Here is a 24401-nt window from a genome sequence, read left to right as displayed (position 1 = left end):
AAATCTATGGAGACAAGATTAATGTACCTCCCTCACCTCTGCATATAATGACCTCGCCATGGCCTTTCTCGATGTGGGGCATGGATGTAATAGGGCCAATTTCGCCAAAAGCTTCAAATGGGCATCGTTTCATCTTTGTGGTCATCGATTATTTCACCAAATGGGTGGAGGCCGTTTCATATGCCAATGTCACTAAATCAGCAGTTAGCAAGTTCCTGAAAAAAGAAATCATCTGTCGATATGGAATGCCAGAAAGGATCATATCTGACAACGCATTGAATTTGAACAATAACACGATAGCGGATGTTTGCAGTCAGTTCAAGATCAGACACTACAACTCGTCACCGTATCGCCCGAAGATGAACGGTGCAGTCGAAGCAGCCAATAAGAACATCAAGAAGATTGTAGGAAAGATGACAAAAACTTATAAAGATTGGCATGAGAAGCTACCATTCGCCCTCTATGCCTATCGAACGTCTATCAGAACTTCTACTGGGGCAACGCCTTTCTCATTAGTCTATGGAATGGAGGCAGTTTTACCTATCGAGGTCAAGATTCCTTCCCTCTAAGTTTTGTCAGAAGTAAAGTTGGATGAAGCAGAATGGATCCAGTCCCGATACGATCAGTTGAATTTGATTGAAGAAAAGAGGCTACGAGCTATTCGCCATGGTCAGATGTACCAAAAGCGAATGATGCAAGCTTACAACAAAAAGGTTAGCCCCAGAAAGTTCCACGAGGGAGACCTAATACTGAAAAAGATCCTGCCCATACAAAAAGACTTCAAAGGAAAATGGATACCGAATTGGGAAGGGCCTTATGTGGTGAAGAAAGCCTTTTCTGGCGGAGCATTGATATTGGCTGAAATGGATGGCAAGACCTTATCCAATCCCGTGAATTCGGATTCGGTTAAAAAATACTTCCCCTAAAAAAAAAAAAGGGAGAGGCCAGGGTGAAAACTCGCAAAGAGCTCTTTGAGACCAAAGTGATTTTGAATTGAAAACCCGTAAAGGGCGATTCAAATTTTGATCAAGGGTGGGGCATGCGATGGTCTTATGGTACCCAAATTAGCAATGAGGAGAGATGTTACATCTTGGGGCATCTGCAAGAGTACTCTAGATCCCCTAAGCACATACTAGGCGAAAAGGGAGTCCTCAAGAAGTTCATGCAAAGAAGCTCACACTGCGATATCTGGGGCACCTATGCCCTTTTATTCATTTCCAGCAATGTTTGTTAACTGTGATTAATCTATTCCCCTCAAATGTTGTTCCTGATAAATTTCAGTTTTGTCATTGTTATGATCTTTTTCAAGCATTTTATATTGAAATGATGATTAATGGACTAAAGCCGGTTTCGCAAAAAGAGTTCGGCATATTACTTTGAAAGTTTCTAAATAGTACAGGAACCTGAAACAGGACTATTTTTTAGAACTAACCAAACTCAAAGATTGGAAGCATCTGAGAAGAAAGAGTTTAAATTGGGATTACCTCTTCGGGTTTTCTGTTCAAAATTTGAGCTGAACAAGAAGACATGGTACCATTTCAGTGAAGGAACCTTGATTAACAAAGAGCAATGGCAACCTAAACAAGGATTCACGCTCACAACATGCTGCACTCATACATTCATAGATCATTCATAAGTGCATCTAATTAGGAACATTTGATTCATTTTGATCATAACATCCTAATTCTTTGACATAAGCATAAATACATGGAATTGATTCTACAGGTCATGTCCCTAGAATCAGTGAATTCATAAATCTTATCACCCTAAGCAGTAGGGAAACGAATCGAAGATAATGAGCTTCAACCCCCTAAGCAGTAGAGTAACAAGCCAAATTTACAGACCTTAACCCCCTAAGTAGTAGGGTAACAAACTGAAGATTTACAGATCTTAACCCCCTAAGCAGTAGGGAAGCAGATCAGAAGACAGCGAATCTTGCCCTCCTAAAGTTGCAGCGAAGCAGATTCAAACTACCAAATTTTAACCCCCTAAGCAGTAGGGTAACAAGCCAAATTTACAGACCTTAACCCCCTAAGTAGTAGGGTAATAGGCTGAAAATTACAGATTTTGTCTCCCTGAAGTTGCAGTGGAACAAATTGAATCCAGCGAATCTTGTCTTCCTGAAGTTACAGTGAAGCAGATTGAAGATTTACAGATCTTACCCCCTAAGCAGTAGGGAAACAGATCGAAGGTAACGAGCTTTAACCCTCCTAAGCAGTAGGGTAACAAGCCGAATTTACAGATCTTATCACCCTAAGCAGTAAGGAAACAGATCAAAGAAGATGGGCCTTAACCCCCTAAGCAGTAGGGTAATAGGCTGAAAATCACAGATCTCACCTCCCTGAAGTTGCAGTGGAGCAGATCAAATACATCGAATTTTTCCTCCTCGAATGCAGTGAAGCAGATTCAAACCACCAAGCTTTAACCCCCTAAGCAGTAGGGTAACAGACTAAATTTACAGATCTTAACCCCCTAAGCAGTAGGGAAACAGATCAAAGGCGATGAGCCTTAAACCCCTAAGCAGTAGGGTAACAAGCTGATTTTACAAGATTTTAAACCCCTAAGCAGTAGGGAAACAGATCAATGATGACAAGCCTTAACCCCCTAAGCAGTAGGGTAATAGGTTGAAAATCAAATATCTTCTCCCTGAAATGACGTTGGAGCAGCTAAAAGCTACAGCAGATCTCCGTGAAGTTTCAGTGGAATTGATTGAAGTCACGTGTCTTATCTCCATGGAGTTGCAGTAGAGCAGATCAAAACAAACCTTACCTTCTTGAAGTTGCAAGAGAGCGAAGAAGCGGGCGAAGCAACAAGATTGGAATAAAGCTACCTGGAGAAAAGGAGCGCTAAACAAGTCCAGACACAATGAAACCAAGCAAAATTGGTCTTTCTTAAGTCTTTGCTCTGTTCTCGTTACACGACAACAAGCAAAGAGGGGCAGCTGTACAAGCCCAATTTTGAACCCACTAAGCTTAAAACCCAACTCAAACCTACCCAAAACCCATTACAATCCAAAATAATGTGGCCCAAACCTTTAAAGCAAAATAACAAAAATTACAAACCCTAGGTGCGCCGCACCTAGGGTCTTCTGGCTCCAACCACTGCCTCAATGCTAGTGGCACCACCACCACCATTTGCCTGCCATACAAAGAAGAAAAAATAGTAAATATGTAGATGATAAGTTTGTAAATGGCTATAAAAAGCCAGGTCTAATACCATTGTAAAGGGGGGGGACTTGTGAAATAAAAACAATATTAGATTTCAAATATACAAAAACAGAATATAGACTCTAGCAATATCAAAAGCAGGAAAAGAGCCCAATATCAGAGATCGGAGAACGAAAGTAGCGAATCCAAGGTGATTTAACTTCATTTTTGTTTTGTTCTTAGACCCATTCCCTCATTTATACATATAAATAAAAAACATAAAAAAATAATAAAAAAAAGAAAAAATTACCCCAAAGGCGATTTCCGGCCACCGTACGGCGGAGCCACGGTGGCGTGACGATCGGCCGTCGGTGGCCTCCTTGACCGGTTTCTGGGTTTAGCCCAGAAGGAGAGAAGAGATTTTTTTTAAAAAGGCTGGAAAAATGATTTTTTTTACTAAGATTTTGGTATTTATAAAGGGACAATACGACGTCGTTTTGGGCCTTGATTTCAGGCGCCAAAACGGCGTCGTTTCGACAAAGACCCGAGCACCCGACCCGCCTATGCCCAGTGTCCGCGTGTTTTTAGACTGAGGGGTTATTTGCGCCCTCAGTCCTTCCGCTTTTGAGGCTTAGTTCAATAGGGTCTCGCGCTATTTCCTTTTTCTTTAATTTTACCCCTATAACTTTACTTCTATTTCATTTTAGTCCTGTATAAAACGTTGTGTTTTAGGGGGAGGAGATATTTTCCCCTTTGGTCCCTCCTGTTTGCTCGCGTGTCCAAATTAATCCCCTTTTCCTTCATTTATTTTAAATTAGCCTCAAGATTCCATTTTTTTTAATTCGATTTAATCCTTTCTTTTATTTTTCCTCATTATGCTAATTTAATTGTAATATTATTTATTGTATTTTATTATGGTTGTATCTTTATTAATGGCTCACTATTATCGCTTTTATTTAATACTTATAAATATATGTTATAAAAATATTATTAATAGTTTTAATACTATAATTCTTATTAATATATTTGTATATCACCTAGGTATTCTTTTAATATATGTGTTATGCTCCATGTTATGTATATATGTGTTAATACTATACTATGTCTATATTTTATACATCTGTACATATATATTATGTATATTTCTCCTTTTAATACCATATATATATATATATATATATATATATATATATATATATTCTTTTATATATTACGTATAATATCCAAATATATATTCTGCACATATACCGTTAATATCACCATATATTTATTTTATTTTTAACATGCGTATGTATTTTAGGTAATACCTTTAATAATTGTTTTCTAACATTATTATCATTCAATATGTGTATCATATATATATCCTTTTAATATTGTGTTCTTCTATACGTTACATATATATTTTTAATAATTGTATTATACATTACCATATCTATATAGTATTATTATTATTATTATTATTATTATTATTATTATTATTATTATTCCTAATGTACATATACGTATCGTCTTTTAATATCATAATATAAATATATATATGCTTTTATATCATATTATTGTTATATCTATTTTCACCTATTATATTTTATAATCGTATATATACCCTTTATATATAGTATGCATATATCGTCGTATTATTAGTTATATGTATATCTATTTTCAATATATGTTTATGTAATGTTTTTAGTATTATCATTATCTTTGTATTGTTACTATCGTTATTATATCTTTCATTGTCGTCACTATTGCATTATTGCTTTCATCATTATTATTATTATTACTAACATGTATATATATATACTATATATTTTATTATATCACATATACGTTTTTATATGTACGCTATGCATATGCATTTTTAAATATTGTATTATTATTATCTACATATATACTTTTCTCATATATTTCTTATTACTTCTATTATTATGTATGTACCTTAATACATTTATGTATATACTATCGTTATCATTGTCATTTTATTTTGCCATTTTTGTTACATTTATCTATTTATTTGCTTGCGTATTCAATTACTTCATTTTTCTCACGTACGTGTTTACATTCACATATTTCTAACCTTCAATATTATTTCGTCTTTTATACTTGCTCATATTATTATCTTTGACACCGTCGCACTATTATTATATTCTTATACATGTCAATGCTATATTTTGCTTTTACATTTTACTAAAAATCACGTTACTTTTTGCTCAATGTATTAAAACAATTCTTTCATAAAAGCAAAATCCGTTATTTGGTAATCCGAGATAATCGTGTCCTAACTTACTGGGTTTCGACTTTTCTCATTTAACCTAAATAACGGAATATTCTTTTTAAATCACGATACAAGTCTTAAAAATGCTTATTTTCGGAGATACGAAGCGTGGTGCCCTAACTTACTGGGTATGACACTTTGAAACTTCGAAACAAGATCTTTCATAAGTAAAGGCAATGTTCGGTGTTCAGGAATTCGAGAAAACGTGCCCTAACTTACTGGGTCTTGATCTTCCTCGTTCACCCTAACTAACCGAATATCCTTTTAAAAGAGGTCAAAATATATTTATTTTCAATACAAGGCAAGCTCATTCTCAAAGTTCGAGATGCCGTATCCTAACTCACTGGATATAACATGTCGTTGCCTTGAGACGAGAATGTCTTTGACATTTCAATGTTCACTTTACAAAAAAGGATCGTATCTTAAATTCTTTCAAGTTTTCAATCTTCGACACTAAGACACTAATTAATCAACTAGGTACCAGTTTTGGGCGTATCGAGGGTGCTAATATTTCCTTGTGCGTAACCGACTCCCGAACTTGTTTTCTTGATTTGCGCAGACCAAAATTGTCGTTTAAATAAATCAAGTTATTTATTAAAAACAACCACCTTAACGAGGTGACCCGATCACACCTATTCAAAAAGGATCGGTGGCGACTCCCGTGTGTTCATTTTCAAAATCCAAGTCGATTCTCATTTTTTTTTCAAAAATGGTTACGACACTCAATAATGGTTTTTCAGAAGTAGAACAATAAATCAGGTAAAAAGAGTCATCTACTAGTGGTTCTTGAGGATTCATAGCAACAATACCTTTAGACATGTAGTAGGTTCACTTTTAAGTAGTGGAGGACTAACTGGGTTTTCAACAGCTTCAAGAACATTACTTGTTGAGGTTCCCTATAATTTGCTTTTCCATACTAGAGGTTGAGGTGAGGAGATCTTGAAGATGCTATTTTAGAAGAGCTTGAAGGGCTTGAACTTTTTGTTTGCTTTCCTCTTGCAATTGATGTAACATTGAAGAAACTTGGGAAAAAAATTTAGAGAATCGTCGAAAGTAAAACATTTATGTTTTGGAAACTTGAATTTGGAAATTTGGATTTAGATTTAAGTTATTATATAAATGGTAAGAATTAGAGTTGTCCAGGGCTGAGTCGGGTCCGTCCGAAAAATGAGAGGATTTGGACAAAAATATAGGCTCAAAAATAGGCTTGGGCAAAAAACAAGGCCCATTTAGAAAAGGGATCGAGCCTCAGATAAGGTTTTTTTGGTCTAGCCTAACCCAACCCGAATTTTCAATAAAAAAATTCTATTGTTTTTGTTGCTATTTTTCCATGTTTTGCTGCTATTTTCCCACTGTTTTGCTACCATTTCACAATTATGATATTATTTTGTTGTTAATGTTTTATTGTTAATTTTGCTACTATTTTAGAAATGTTTGTTTGTTAAGTTACACTTATATTAGTGTTATTTAAGTATAAAGACTTTTTAAATTTATTTTCAATTTATTGGGAAACATTTATTTTAATATTTTTAGTGTATTTGGTGTATTATGTTTTAAATTTTTTATATAAAATAAAATTTTAAAATTAATCTGGGCTGAACTTGGGTTTTAGTATTTTTATCCAGGTCGACTTGAGAAAAAATCTAAGCCCAGTTTTCGAGTCAGGCCCAGGCCTACCAATTGGGCCTAAAATTTTGTTAGGGCCCGACCAGAGACAACTCTAATAAGAATGAAATGCATATATTATAGACAGATTAGTTGAGATTCAATCTAATATATAATAAAAAAAAGATAAAAATATAGATTTATCAAATTCAAAAAAAATTAAATGATTTCAAATTCATTAATAAATAGACTTCTAACAAAAGCATAAATTTAAAAAAATAATAAATGTTACATTTTCAAATAATTTACTACTCAATTTACACTATTTTTAAATTCTAAAATCTTAGTTATCAAATGAGACAAAAGTATAGGAGTTTTGATGCATTATAGCTTACTGAAAATTTCAAATTTGATAGACTCCAACATCATTCTCCAACTTCTAATAATTAATTTAATGTCCCTTGTAACTTATTAGTGAAATTTATGTTTCTTGAAAACTTCAAATACTATAAATCAAATTTCAATGTTATTTTTTATGTCATTTTGTTATAAATTTTTAAGTTTTATATTAGAAACTTTGACTGTATCATATTTTATTCAAATAAGTTTTGGAACATGCAACTGCCTTTTGTTTTCTCATGAGTTGTTTGGACATATTTTAGAGCATGTGCATATTTCAGTCAAAGTTCATTCAGCTTGGGATTCTTGACAATAAAGGGCCTTGATTACATCTAATTTAAACCAACAAATGAGGAGATAATTTCATGCTATAATATGTAGCAATTATCGTTCAGTCGACAGCCTTGGAGTTGAAAGAAAGAAGTTTGAATTATCCTCGTTCAGTCGACAGCCTTGGAGATGAAAGAAAGAAGTTTGAACTATGATGGATACTTATTCTTATTCTTGTCTTTATTTTTAAGAGTTTTCAAGTTGATGAAAGGTTGCTTTATAGAGAGATTTATTTGAATATTTTTTTAAGATAATTTTTAGCTTTTAAATATGTTATAAAGACTCATCTCTAGTTATCAATCATGTTCATGAAGGAGAGCCTATAAATAAGTCATTGATCAACTTATTCTTTAGTCATTTTAAGGATGTGTTAGACGCTCCTTGTTTAAGACTTTTATAGAGAGATATTGTATATAAAATGTAAGGTATTTGGGCAGAGTGAATTTTAATAATTTGGACTTTAGCAAATAATTGTACACAAATATTGTATATTCATTCTCTTTTTACTTGTCCCTTTGACTAACATACATTTTAGACTTATTACACAAACTTTCTAGTTTAATCTCAACTTTTGTTCCCACAGAAGATAAAACGAAACTGTTTTGAACTACTGTAAGCCAAGTTATTTGCTTCAATAACAACATCAATAGTTGAAACGAACAAATCTATGGCTTATGTGATTTTCAATTTTGAAATAATTTCCTCAACATAAACATATAAACCTATCACAAACAAAGTAGTACTTGATATTTTTCAACAAAAAAACACTCCATAATTTATTAAACATAAACGTAACACATACAAACTAGTAGTCATGAAAGTAATGATACGATCATTACAAGAACTTCATTGATGATGGTGATGTGGTAATTGCCATGGGTCATGAAGCATGGGGGGAAACTTTATTTATTTGTTAATTTATTACTAGCATAACTTCACCCACATCCATATCCATAGACATAATAACATATCATCCATAGGCCCATAGCTTTATTTTTTACCCCATTCAGGGAGGCCTGCAGTAAGCACTGTTACCTTTACACCTACGATGCGGTGGCTTTGTTGGTATGCATTTTGTTCCACGACCACATTCTTTTCCTTTGCGTTCACCACCTGCAACAATCATATATTATGTCCATCTATGCATACTGTTAATTATATATATATATGGATGTCCTATATATAAACATAAAGACTAGCTGCTGAATCTTACCCAAGGGCTGGTCCTGGATAGGCATGGCGGAAATGGGAATAAAGAAAGAGGAAGCTAGGAGAACACAAACTAAAAGAAACAGTGGCTTCATTTTGGATTATAGCTAAGTAGGTTAAGTTCACCTCCTCTCTCAACTCCTATTTATAGCCCAATTTCAAGTCTTTTGAAGATTAAAATAATATTATATAAAAATAATAAAAGTGAACATTAGTGATGAAAAAGTAGAAATTATGAAATAATGACAGTGGGAACAGCTATTAAATAAAGCTATGCCATTATATATATATATATATATATATATATATATTAATCGTGTCATTAATAAATTTTGAGTACTTGTGTATTCATATCTCGAACACAAATACGAGATAAAAGCTTATATTTTTGTTGTCATAATTTATTTTTGACCCGATTAGATCTAGAAGTATAAATTTACAATTATTTTAATATTAAAAATAAAGATTATTAATATATTATATTTATAATTATATTTAAATAAAATATTTTTAATTGCTGAATTAAATTTTTATATAATAAAATCTCAAATTCACATTCTTATTTAAATTATTAATTTGAAAGTAAGGTTAACCCAAATTCTTTATATTGAGTGCAGTAACTAACTTTGCTTTTAGGATCAAATTTTCCACAAAAGAAAAAGAAAGCAATTATTGCTATTGTCTCTTTCATTACATCTATTTATCTAATTTACAAAGGAAAATATATAATGTTGACCCCAAGTCAAGTGGACATTTTGCTTTCACCAAACAGTAACCAAACATTATAAATTTGTGATGCCCTCACTTCATTGATGTCATTTATGCTACCATCATCTTACTTTTTTCTCTTTTACATGTTTCACGTGGATTCTATTTTTATAGAGAATTGTTAGTATCAAACATTGATTTTCACTTTTAATTTTTAAACCATTAAATTAGAAGGAAAACGTATATAAGTGTATTTAAATTTACACTTGAGTTAAAACTCAACTAATTACTATTGTTAGAATTAAGTGACCCAAATTCTTATTTAAATAAAATACGATGGAAAATAAAATAAAAGTAAAATCCATATAGAACTAGACTTCTTTTATTTTATTTTAGAATAAGGTTTTTAAACCTTATTAAACTCCATCTATTTTATATTGATTAGGATAAGGTGTTTCAATCCTACTAGAATATAGCTTTGCAAGCCTATAAATAGACATAGTCTATTCCTCTTGTATTTGAGTAAAAATTTTTCGACATAGTGAATTTTCTTCTCCTCTCGCCGTGGTTTTTTTCGAAAGGGTTTCACGTAAAATTTATGTGTTCTTTATTTTTATTTATTTTATTCTATTTTATTTTTCACAAATTGATATCGAGCTTCCGGTTATTCATCTCGATCACGGTAATGGCGTCTTTGAAGTATGAAATTCATTGTTGGACGCAACACCGATTTGCGTTGTGGCAAATTAAGATGCAAGCGCTTCTTGCAGATGGATCTAGAGGATGCCCCGCTAGGATAGATAAGATGCCTTCGACATTAACAGATGAAGAGAAGAAGCGTAAGGATCGAAAGGCATTAACACAATTACATCTGCATTTGTCCAACGAAATTTTGCAGGATGTGATGAAAGAGAAAACTGCCGCTGCATTATGGAAGAGGCTAGAACAAATATGTATGTCGAAAACTCTAACAAGCAAGTTGCATATGAAGCAGCGTCTTTATGCTCATCGTTTGGAGGAAGGTGCGTCAGACACGAACACTTAACAGTGTTTAAAGAAATTCTCTCAAACTTGGAGGCCATGGAGGTTCAGTATGATAAGGAAGATCTAGGGTTGATTCTACTTTGTTCGTTGCCCCCGTCTTATTCAACCTTTAGAGACACGATTTTATATAGCCGCGAGTCTCTCACGGTTGATGAGGTTTATGATTCTTTAACCTCGTATGATAAGATGAAGCATCTTGTGGTTAAACCCAACTCTCGGAGAGGGTCTCATTGTTCGTGGGAGACAAGACCGGAATGTTGATGATGATCGTGGTAGAACACAGAACGGAATCCTCGTGGTAAATCTAAGGGTAGATCGAAATCTTCAAACAGAGGTAAAACTTGCAACTTCGCAAGAAGAAAGGGCACATTAAATCTGAGTGCTATAAGCTACAAAATAAGATTAAAGGAGGTGCGAATCAAAAGGAAAACAACCGAAAAATTCGGTGAAGCTGATGTTGTAGAAGACTACAATGATGGTGAATTTCTAGTTGCTTCATTAATGATTCTAAAGTAAGCGAGGAGTAGATACTTGATTCAGTTGCACCTTCCACATGAGTCCCAATCGGGATTGGTTTACAACTTATGAAACGATGATCTGAAGGTGTTGTTTTGATGGGAAATAATGCTTCATGTAAAATCGCAGTGTTGGAACAATTAAAGTTAAGATGTTTGATGGAGTTGTCGATCACTTAGTGACGTGCGGCATGTTCCGAATTGAAAAGAAATTTAATTTCGTTGAGTACTCTTGATTCAAAAGGGCAGATACACAAATGAAAGTGGGGTTTTAAAGATTTCAAAGGGTCCTTGTTGTGATGAAAGGGCAAAGAAAGATTGCCAAGTTATATGTTTTATGTGGTTCTCTCTCATTCTCGGTGATGCAATTGTCGCTTCCTCTTCCTTGTCGATGATGATATTACTAAACTTTAGCATATGCGCCTAGGGCATATGAGTGAGAATGGCATGATGAAATTAAGCAAAGAGGACTTCTTAATGGGCAAGGAATTTGCAAACTGAATTTCTGTGAGCACTGTGTTTTTGGGAAGCAAAAGAGAGTTCGATTCACTAGAGGAATCCATAACACGAAGGAAACGTTGGAGTATATCCATTCTGATCTGTGGGGGCCGTCCAGAGTGCCTTCGAGAGGTGGAGCTAATTATATGCTAACCTTTATTGATGATTTTTCCAGAAAAGTTTGGGCGTTCTTCCTGAAGCAAAAAAGCGATGTGTTTTCCACATTTAAGTCTTGGAAAATTATGATTGAAAAACAGACGGGAAAACAGATAAAATACCTCCGTACAGACAATGGCTTAGAGTTCTGTTCTGATGAGTTTAATAGATTGTGCAAGTCAGAGGATCATGAGACACTTGACGATTCGTCATACTCCACAAAGAAAGCGGCGTTGCGAGCGAATGAACGAACGATCATGGAGAAGGTTCGATGTATGTTGTCAAATGCCAACTTACCGAAGTCATTTTAGGCGTAAGCGACCTCATCTGCATGTTTTTGATCAACCGATCTCCATCCGCTGCCATTGAGAAAAGACTCCACAAGAGGTATGGTCCGTAATCCTGCTAATTATTCGATTTAAAGATTTTTGGGTGTCTGCGATGCTCATGTTGATAATGGAAAATTGGAACCGAGATCCATTAAATGCGTTTTCTTGGTTATAAAGCTGGTGTAAAAGGCTATAAGTTATGGTGTCCTGAAAATAGAAAAGTTGTGATTAGCGGAGATGTTGTTTTGATGAAACTGCTATGCTACCTAACTTATCTCTTAAAGACTCTTCCAATAAAGAAAACCAAAAGCGGTGGAGCATCGATTAATCTGAATCAACTCCTCAAGCCAAGACAAAATTGAGAATAGAGTTGCTTCTTCACCGCAATACTCTATCGCCAAAAACAGGACAAGAAGAGAAATTAAACCTCCAAAGAAGTATGCCGAGGTTGATCTAGTTGCTTATGCTTTAAATGTGGCTGAAGATATAGATGCGAATCAAGAGCCATTTAATTATTCGAGGCGATTAGTGTGAAGACTCGAAAAAGTGGATGTTTGCTATGCAAGAGGAGATGGAATCACTCCACAAAAATGTAACATGGGATCTTGTAAAACTTCCTAAAGGTAAAAAGGCTGTTCGTTGTAAATGGGTGTTTAAAAGAAAGAAGGACTCAGGAGTTGAAGAACCCAGATATAAAGCAAGGCTTGTTGCAAAGGGTTACAGTCAAATTCCAGGAGTGGACTTCACAGATGTGTTCTCTCCAGTTGTTAAGCATAGTTCGATTCGAGCTTTGCTTGGTATTGTGGCCATGCATGATTTGGAGCTTGAGCGGTTAGATGTAAAACGCATTTTGCATGGAGAACTTGAGGAAGATATTTACATGCAACAACCAGAGGGTTTTATAGTCTCAGAAAAAGAGGACTATGTTTGCTTGCTGAAAAAGTCCCTTTACGGTTTGAAACAGTCACCAAGATAGTGGTACAAGAGGTTTGATTCCTTTATGACTTCTCATGATTTCAAAAGAAGTAGTTTTGACAGTTGTGTCTACTTTAAGAAAAATGAAGTGATGGTTCTTTTGTGTATCTACTTTTTATGTTGATGACATGTTGATAGCAAAGAAAAGATAAAGAGAGATAAGAAAGGTTAAAGCCCAACTAAGTGAAGAATTTGAGATGAAAGATTTAGGACCAGCAAAGAAGATACTTGGTATGGAGATTCTCAGAGATAGAAAAGCAAGTAAATTGTACCTAAGTCAGAAGGGGTACATTGAGAAAGTTCTTTGCAGGTTCAATATGCAGAGTGCTAAGCTTTGTTAGTACTCCTTTAGCGACCATTTCGGACTTTCATCGGCCTTATCTCCTCAATCGATAATGAGATTGAGTACATGTCACATGTTCCATACTCTAGTGCAGATAGGATCTCTCATGTATGCTATGGTTTGTTCACGTCCGATTTATCATATGCGATCGGTCAGCTTAGCGATATACATGGCGAATCCTGGTAAAGAACACTGGAAAGCAGTTCAGTGGATTTTAAGATACTTACGAGGCACTACTAATGTTTGCTTACAGTTTGGAAGAACTAAAGATGGAGTTATAGGGTATGTTGATGCTGATTTTGCTGGAGACCTTGATAGAAGATCTCTCACAGGTTACGTCTTTACAATCGGAGGTTGTGCAATTAGTTGGAAAGCCACTTTGCAAACTACAGTCGCTTTGTCTACCACTGAAGCTGAGTACATGGCGATTACTGAGGCTTGTAAAGAAGCTATTTGGTTGAAGGGACTATTTAGTGAACTCAATGAAGACCTTCAAATCAGCACAGTATTTTGTGACAGTCAGAGTGCCATCTTTCTTACAAAAGATCAAATGTTTCATGAGAGAACAAAACACATTGATATTCGGTATCATTTTGTTCGTGATATTATTGCTCGTGGTGATATTGTTGTGAGCAAAATTAGCACTCATGAAAATCCTGCAGATATGATGACTAAGTCACTTCCTATAACCAAGTTTGAGCATTGCTTAGACTTGGTTGGTGTTCATTGTTGAAGTTAAACCCTTAAGGGGTTTTTTGGAAGAGGTGAAGAACTTGTTTATTGAAAGTTCGCGATGAAGAACTTGTTCATTGAGAATTTGTGTCAAGGTGGAGATTGTTAGAATTAAGTGACCCAAATTCTTATTTAAATAAAATACGATGGAAAATAAAATAAAAGTAAAATCCATATAGAACTAGACTTCTTTTATTTTATTTTAGAATAAGGTTTTAAACCTTATTAAACTCCATCTATTTTATATTGATTAGGATAAGGTGTTTCAATCCTACTAGAATATGGCTTTGCAAGCCTATAAATAGACATAGTCTATTCCTCTTGTATTTGAGTAAAAAATTTTTCGACATAGTGAATTTTCTTCTCCTCTGCCCGTGGTTTTTTTCCCGAAAGGGTTTCCACGTAAAATTTATGTGTTCTTTATTTTTATTTATTTTATTCTATTTTATTTTTCACAACTATCATTAACAAAATTACAATTTCATAATTTTTATTGTTTAAAAAATTAAGTTTCAATAAAAAAAAATGTCTTATGAAATGACAATAGAAATTTTGGTTAATGTGGGATTGTTCTTAAAAAATGTTTCACCAATCAACTTGAGGTTGGCTAACATTTATCATATGATGATGATGGTTGGTATTTTGAAATCAGGCATCAAACAAAGTGTACATACATGAGGCCTTGTTTAAATTCTACCTTCTTGTTAATAAGAGAGGTCAAAAACAATGCGGTTCTTGCGAGGAATGGGAGATACATATAATTTCTCTGGGCCAAACTCTCTTCAAAATGTCTAAGCAAAGAATAGGAAGATGCAAGCTACTCAATATAAAGAGAAATCTGGGATCAATATATCATTAGTAGAAGAACAAAGGTGAATTGGTGACTTGAATCGACTTTTGCTGATATTAACACCTTATTTAAAATGTTGATATCGTGGTGGCAAGATAAGGTTATAAAAGTATACAACAAAAATAAATAAATAAATAGTCAAATGAACTTAAGAGTTTGAGATCGATATGTTACATATTCAAAGTAATAATTTTGATTGTTTTTTAAACTTTTAATTTCAGCACTATGTTATAGCCCCTTACATTGAATTTATTCATATGATGATAATGCAACAGTATGCATCTGTCACAGAGTTAAAATTTTAGTCTAGAAAATTATGAGGTCTTGGACGATTCATTTTTAAATTCGCTTTAGTCTATCTCATTGAAAAGGCGAGAATTCTTAAAGAAATTATCTACGATATTGAAGCAAACTCTCAAGCGAAGAAGCTACAAGCGAACATAAAAGCCACAAGAAAGCAAATGCATATCAAATGTTTGAGTAAATGCTCTTAAAAATATTCTATTACTTTTAATGGATTACACTAAATGTAAAATGGAATGATTAAAAATGAAGCGAAGGCTTCTATTTATAGCTGAACTATCTTAAATTCAACAGTACAATTTAAATTACATCGGCAGCTAGATTCAAAGCCTATTTGTAATATAAAAGTGCTAAAAGATTTAAACACTATACAATTTTATTCCTTAGAATTTACAATATCCATCATGGTAACTCTAGTTTACTAGTATGTTTTAACTGAACCATCAAGGCTTCAAGTAAATAGACTTCTCTATGTACTCCACAAATCAGACCATTTTATATGGGTTAAATGAGTGCTAAAAACCTATTAATACAATATTAATCTCAATAATCAAAATTTGGTCAACGACCCTAACCTCGAAAATAATATTTTACAAGACAAATTAAAAAACTATATCAACATCAAGGAAATAAACAAATATATTATTCAAATCAATTTCTTAATTAATTTGAATTTTGAATGTCCATAAAAAGCGTTTCAATTTCATTTATTTATTGAATCAAAACTCAAACATCATGAGAAGTAACCTTCCAAAAACTCAACGCAGGTTTGCTTTGTGTTTTCTTCGTCCAACAAAAAACCAAATGTAAGCGTACTAAACTAAGGGTGGGTTTGGATAAGCGGTGCGTTTATTTACAGTTAGTATAAAAATAACAGTGACAATAAGATTAAATATTGTAGCGATACTGTAACGTAAGATAAAAAATAAACTAAATTCACCGCATCGCACGACACTGTCCACCCAAACTCACCTTAAAAGACTTATAAATCGACTAAACTATTCAAATCTGTTAAATTGAGGGAAAACCTCAGTAAAATTCCATCGTAATGAGTTAGATTGGACCACTATTTGAAAAAAGAAGCTATATCCTTTGCCATCTTCTATTATCAGCCCAATCCAGCTCAGAATTATTTAATTTTATTTATAAAAATCATAAATATTTATTTTTTTATAATTTAAATAAAAATATTTTTAATTACAAAGTAAGAATCTGAGTAATTGACCATTCAAATATCTCGTACTGTACAAATAACTCTACTCTGTAATTTTCATGAAAGTCCTTGAAAAGAAAAATAAAGCAATTGTTGCTGTTTGTCCCTTTCATTAGTGATAGATGCTTATCCTTTCGCTTGGAAATATTAGAATGATTTTAGATGTACATTTTTTTATATTTTCCATGTAGAAGATTTTAGATATATATTACTTAGAAATGATAATTGATATTAGAGGTTCTTAGAAATTGTATATTTATTTAGAATACAAGTTGAATGTATACCTTAATTAAATTATTTATATTAAATAAAATTTGAAATATTTATATATATATATAGTTAATCATATGATATTTTCTAAGTGCCACTGATTAAACAATTCAAAAAGATAAAATTGGGTAAAAGTATCATGGATGCCTCTGTAATAGGACTCAGATTGTATTTTACCTTATCTACTAAAAAATGAGTAAATTAGTCCCTATACGTTACATCAAAAAATAAAATTGGTCCTTTCTATTAATAATTTCATCTATTTGTACCGTTAAAAATTAGCGTACTGACAACTAACAAAACAATGACATGTGGAGTGATATATATACAGTGGCGAAGCCAGAAAATTATTTTGGGGTAGAATTAAATTGTAGATTTTTATGATAGTAAAAATGCAATTTCACTATTTTAATAGTCTATATCTTTATAATTTTTAAAGAATTAAATCAAAATTTTATTGTTTTTAGGAGGGACAAAGTATAATTTTACCATTACTAATTTAAAATTTTATAAATTATAAAATTTTCCATTTTAGGGTGGTCGGGGCCCTTGCCAGCCCCTGACTTCATCACTGCACATATACATCGTGCTAACATATAGAGACTAGTTTTTAATGATACAAATAGATGAACTTTTAATAGAATGACTAATTTACTATTTGATCTAACATACGAGGATTAATATACCTATTTTTCTAGTAGAAGAGATAAAATTAATCTAACTTCAAATACAATAACCTTCATGATACTTTTACCATAAAATTGAGGAAAAAACCTTCTAAATTTCCATGTGAATGAGTTAGTTCCCATTGGCTGAATTGGACCACCGTCTGAAATTTTTGTATATTTTTTTCCATTGTCGAAACCATTTTTAAATCGATGTTTTGGAAAATGGGAATCGACTTTAAGAAAAACGAAAACGGGATTCGCCACCAATCTTTTTAGGTGTGATTGGATCACCTTATAAAATGTTTTGTTTTAAAACATTAATTTTGGTCTACGAAAGTCGAGAAAACGGATTCGGGAGTCGGTTACGTACGAGAAAGGGTTAGCACCCTCAAAAATTGGTACCCAATTGATTATCAAGTGTCTTTAATGTCGGAAATTTGAAAGTTTTAAGATGCAATCCTCTTTAGAATATTTTGATTAGGGTTCACTTGTATCAAATGAATCAAAATATCACATCGGTAAGTTAGGACGCAATATTTTTAAGACATTCGAAGCTAAGCTAACCTTTTGAAAATCTATATCTCGAAACAACAAAACGCCATATCCAGTAAGTTAGGACACAACGCTTTGAAATTCCAAGACAGTTGCTCGTATTTTGAAAACCCTAAAAACTTAGAAGGGTGCTTGACTATTCAAACTCAACGAGAAAAGTTGCAACCCAGTAAGTTAGGGCACTACCTTTCTCGAAGCTTCCAAATACCAAGCATTGCCTTTTTATTTGAAAACTTTGGAATCTCCTTTTTGATTAATGCATGAGGAATGATATTAACATTATAGAATATAACATACAAGATAGCATATTACAAATAATAGGTAGCTAAAACATGCATTTAAACAATTCAATGGCAATAGTGCAAAGATCATACACTAGATACATAAGTGTTTAAAATTACATCATGCACATAAAGATACACATAGCATATATTGAAGATGAATAAGCAAAACATATAAACATGCAAAATAATAATTAACTTAAAAGTGATGCATGATATACAATTTGACATAAATTACACAATATACACTTCCACTTTAGGCATATATCATCATAAATGACCTAAATGTTCATGTATCATTGTTTCATGCAAAAATAAAACATAGAGTATAATGAATTCAATAACATAACATCTATATAACAACATTTCATGCAAATATACCTTAAATTAATATAAATAATTAACTTCCATGCAAATACGTAACAACAATAACAAATAATTTACTAAACAATAACGAAATATAAAAAATAAGCAAAGTATAAACATATGAAATATAAATCAAATAAAAATATTCATAGACTTTAGATTAATATGAAAATAATAAAAGAAAACCCAAAAGATTAATATATAAAAACCATATTATAGGGTATACTTTATAATAAAATAAAAATAATGTAAAGAAACATGGTAAAATAGAGTGTATGATATAATTTACAAATAAAATATATACAAATCATATAATAAATAATATAAAAATATATAATAAAATCTATAATATATATATATATATAAAAGAAAGATAGATATTACAAGGAACAATAGATAATATCGCATGTAATAAAAATGCATAAATAAAATATAATGAAATATGATAAAAATATAAAATAATAATAATAATAATATAATAAGTATTTTATATAAAAATATAGTAATATAAATAATATATAATAAAATATATACCATATAGTAAAAATAAATATACCAGAATGGATAATAAAAATAATATGTACTGCTTATATAACTAATATTTAAAAATATGTAAAGTATTTAAAATAAATTTAAAAATATAAAAAGATCAAAATTGAATCTAATTAAGGAATTAGGGGTTAATTGTAAAATAAACGAAAACTCTGGGCCTGATTGAAATGTGCATTAAATTTAGAGGACTCTTTGGTAATTAACCCTAATCCTAAAACGACAACGTTTCCATTATAAACATGTCAAATTGCATATTTTTTGTGCTTAATTTGGTTTATTGATTAACTGAACCCTGCTAATTAAGTGTTTTTATGATTTAATTCTTGTCAGGGATGCAATTGATCAAAAGCAAGCTGAAAAGGGGCCAAATTAGAAGAAAATTATTGGAATGGGCCAAAACGAAAAGGTGGAGCAAGCCAAGGACTAGTCATAAATTTGACTTTGTAAAAAGCCAAAAATAGGAAATTCTATTTTAAGTTTATTTTAATTTTATTTATTTTAAATTATTATTATTTTAGATTTTATATTAATTTTCTTAAGCTATTTTAGTAAACCCTATCTATATAAATAGGGAGTTTTAGTTCTTAGAAAATCACCCATTAATCAATTGTCTTTACATTCCTATTTCATTTTGGAATTCCATTATCCACTTTGTTTTCTTTTTCTTAATTCAATTGAGCATTAGATTATTTTGTCTTCTTTTTACAAAATTTGTCTAATTCTCTTTGCAAATACTTTTCCTTTCCAATTTCCATGACCTTTTACATAAATCCATCATCATCACTTTCAAGCATGATTAAATTCATGCCACACTAAAACCCCTTTCAGCTTTAAGTCGATGTTAACCCCGTCAAAAACCCGTGAATTACAAACCCGAGCCGTTTAACTCCCACTTTTTGATATTTATTATTTCTCCGGATCAAGAGTATGACTCCGTCAACTCACAAAGTCGAGACAACACTAAGTCAAAAAAGACGTCGTTTGAGTTAGTGTGCCTAGACGTACAGTTGGAATTCCGAAAGGATCGATTGTCTAATTGGTTTTCTGTGAACACATTGGCGTGCCAAGTGGGGATTGCTGTTTGGTTCCGTCAAGGGAAGTAGTAACCGGATTTAAATGTCCTAACGTTTGAGGGCATTGGTTCGAGCTAGGCTCTTTTAGAACGCAAAGCTGCCGGAGTTCTAAATCAGGAACGTTTCGTAGGTTGTTCGATCGGTAAGGGTTAGTTATAGGACGTTCCATAACTAATTTACACAAGGAAGAGTTGGTGTCCGAGGCGTCCTTGGTAGCTATAACTAGCTTATTGGAAAAGAGGAGTTCACCCAATTTCGAGGATCGGGTCAAAGACGGAAAAACCCGTGCTTGAAGCTGAGCTAAGTTTAATTGATTTTCCTTTAAATTATTTCACTATTTATTTTTATTTCATCTTTACTTTTTGCTTTTTACGTTTTCTTGTGTTTATTTCAGGTTTCATATTTATTTCCCCCCCTAAACGTCGCGGGCACGACAACTGCCCAGACACTAATCTGGTCAAGAAACAAACAATTTTCAGTAATTCCAGTCTCTGTGGGATCGACCCTACTCCCTATACTGCTTTAATTTGCAAACTAGGTGTAGGTTTATATTGGTGGAATCGACAGCCATCATTCCACCAACTCAGTTTTAAAGCCACTATGAGGATCAAATCGAAATAAAATTAAAATATTAGGGCTGGATTAAAAATGAAATTATAAAGATAAAAAAACGAGATGACCAATTGAGCAATTAACCCAAGTATCAAAAACACACGGATCCTCCCCGGGTTACGGGTCAACACGCGGATCTTGAGGCCTTGAAACGATGCCGTTTCGGTCACTAAACGATCACCCCAACACGACGTCGTTTAGGAGGCTTATAAATACAAAAAAAAAACCTCTAAAGTTTCATTTTGATTCGTGTTTTAAAAAAAAATTTAGAAAGACCTCTGAAAGAGGAAGGAAAAGGGGCCCTCGGAGCTCTAGCCAAGCCTCCGTCATTGGGCGGTTCACGCGCTTTACGTGCCCACGCGCCGCCCTTTTCGTCATCGTACACGACCTTCAGAGGTTAGAGACCTCGATTTCTGACACAAGATGAAAGGTAAAACCCTTTTTCACACTTTAAAACTATTTATCAAGTTGTTTGTGTATGTATATGCTTTGAATATGAAAAATAAAAATAAAATAGAAGATTCACCTCTTAAAAAAAAACTGCTTGTATTTGCTTTTTTTCTGCCTCCATATTCGTATCTTTTATAGGTTACAAAAGGGGCTTTTATAGCCACTGTTTCTATTACATTTTGGGAAAGAAATATTTTATTTCTTTCCATATCTATTTTGTTCGTTTGCTGCTGTTTCTTTCCTTCTTTTGCAGGTAACGCCGAAAAATCTGGCGGTGATGGAGGCTTGACGATGGTGACGACAGACAGATCACTTATCACAAGCATGGCAGCTTCTTGGCGCTGATGGAGGGTAGCTGGATCGACGAACAGACACGAGTCGGAGGGGCGTGACTCTTGGTCTGATTGCGGCGCAAACCCTAACTAGGGTTCCCTGAAGCCGAAGATAGATTGGGCCAATTGGGCCGATTAAGTCCTGGGTTCAGGGGTAGGGTGTAAATGGGTCTACTGGAAAATCCTAATTTTGGGCCTACGGTTTGTTGTAAATGGACTGTTTAAATATTTATTTTTTATTTTTTATTTTTTAAGGCTCGGGCAGATTTGGGCTATTACAGCCATTGTTTATTATCAACCCGTTCCGACTCAGAAATTCTGAGTTCATTATTTATTTAATATTAAAATGTAAAAAATATTATTTATGTAATTTAACTTAGACTCAATGATTTACTTGGTTCTCTAATTTTATAAAAAAGTCATTTTAGCCCATAGTTTAACTTGTCTTTTAGCCATTAAACTTGTGGTCTTTGTTAAATAACCCCAAAATGAATAAAAAAATTAACGTCTGTTAACTTTGCTAATGTGGCATCCACGTGTATGATAAGCAATTAATTTAATTTTTAAAATTTTAAAAATATTAAAATTATTTTCTTATAATTTCTATACTTTTTAATAATTTAATTTTTAAAAATAATTTTTATATTTTTGAATTTTTAAAATTTTTAAAAGTAATTATTAATGTGACATACATATGGTAATCCATGTAGATGTCATGTCAACAAAGTTAACATAGGTTAACTTCTTCATCCATTTTGAGATAATCTAACACACAACACAAGTTTGAAAAATCAAAAAGAGACAAAAAATAAATAAATTGAGGGTTAAAATATTTTTTTTGTAAAGTTGGAGGGTCAAAAAAGATATTATGTCTTTAATTTAAATAAAAATAGTTGTATTAAAAAATAAAAATTGGGTAATTAACTCAAAGTCAAATTTATTTTATCTCAAAACCATTTAAACATATTGTTAAGGTTGTTTGAATCAGATTTGATCGGCCAATTGAATTGGAAATCGGAGAAGGTCATTAAATTAAGCAAAAATTGATTGACCCAAATTTTTAATGATTTATTTAATTAAATTGGATTGACCGATTAAACTAGTCAAGTTAAATTTGGGCATATTACACTTAAGAAATGACCTACATCACCAAGGCTTAACGTTTTGATTCATCTGATCACACCTAGAGGTTCAATTTAACAGATTTAGGGTTGGAATCCTAGCAACCGCAATTCATTTCCTCTTACCCCAGACTATAGCCTACGTTGCAGAAGGAAAATCCTTAGAGAATCTTGTTGGGCATGGGCCAAAGGTCTCACAATGCTACATATTTATATGTAGTGGGGGCAGCTATTTTTTTTGAAGTGTGAAAGTGTGCGTGCTTCAAGTTAATTAAAGAGAAAAAAGTGGGTAGAGAAAACTGCATTTTTTTATTTTTTACACAAACCATCCTTTGTATTTTCTCCTATCAGCTGAGGTCTGTTTAGTATCCGTTGAAGCTGATTTTTTTAATGGTAGTGAGTAGACTAAAAAATATTTAATGTGTGACATTGAATTATAGTTTCGGGTTTTGAACTTTCAAAATCAATAAAATTTTGATAATATTTTTATCTTTTCTCTCAAAATTTGCTTAAAATTATCCGGTAATAGTCTTATTTAAATTGTATACTTTTTATTAGGGTTTGGTTATGATCTTATAATAAAACTTTAATTACAGTAAATTTTTTTGTGGACTTTCAAAGTCCCATAATTTTTACCCTTTGCCAACAAATAAGGTAAATTTTGCATCTGGTTGAGTCCCTTTTCTCAAAACTTGTCTCAACAGATCAAACATAAATTTATTTGAAAAATAAATAGAAATTATTATTTATATAATCTACGTGATATTATTATGAAAGCGTTTTATCTTCCATAAAAAAATATTTTAATCTTTTCAATTCATTTTTTATATAAAATCAATAAAAATCTCATACGATATGAACTAAACATTATGATTTTAAACATTCAACTTTACTATTTTAATTAAAGATTTATATAAATATATATTTACATATTTATTTGACTCAAATTATTAATCATATCACAACTTACTTAAATTTTAATAAATTGATACATGAATATTTATATTAATTAAAATTTGAAATATTTGTGTATTCATATAGTTAATCATATGATACTATGTTGCTACTAAAATAGAGGAAAAGACTCGTAAATTTAAATGGCAATAAAATAGATATCCCATAGGCTAGATTGAACCATTATCTTAAAAAGTTATATTCATTTGGCATGGTCTCATTCGATAATTCGAGTTTATCATTTATTTAAAATTATTTTCTTAAAATATTAATATATATATTTATATAATTTAATTTTTAGATAAAAGATCAATTTTTATTTCAAACCAATTCAAATAAACATAATCACATGAGCTAAGATTAGTCGAAAACTATATATAATAATTTTATTTGATACAATATAAATTTTATATAAATATTGTGTATATAATAAACATTATAAAAATAAAAATATTTGATAAATATAATGTTTAGAATGTATAAAAAAATATACTCGCGAGGAAGGGTTAAAAATGTAGATGGTTTCCAAATGTCTATGGTCCC

At 32.1% G+C, this 24401-nt stretch overlaps 1 long non-coding RNA gene across 1 annotated transcript; it reads right to left on the bottom strand.

The window, feature by feature from the left end:
* Positions 1-8501: 8501 nt before the first annotated feature.
* On the bottom strand, positions 8502-9218 carry LOC128283641 (uncharacterized). Its single transcript, XR_008274038.1, has 2 exons — positions 8966-9218; positions 8502-8865 (listed from the first exon to the last, which is right to left on the bottom strand). It is a non-coding gene; the product is annotated as an uncharacterized LOC128283641 (long non-coding RNA).
* Between the last annotated feature and the right edge of the window lie 15183 nt (positions 9219-24401).

This window comes from Gossypium arboreum, chromosome 11, assembly GCF_025698485.1.
Source record: "Gossypium arboreum isolate Shixiya-1 chromosome 11, ASM2569848v2, whole genome shotgun sequence".
NCBI classification, from domain to species: domain Eukaryota; kingdom Viridiplantae; phylum Streptophyta; class Magnoliopsida; order Malvales; family Malvaceae; genus Gossypium; species Gossypium arboreum.
Note: the sequence above shows the minus strand (reverse complement) of the source record. Positions and strands in the feature narration are given on the sequence as shown.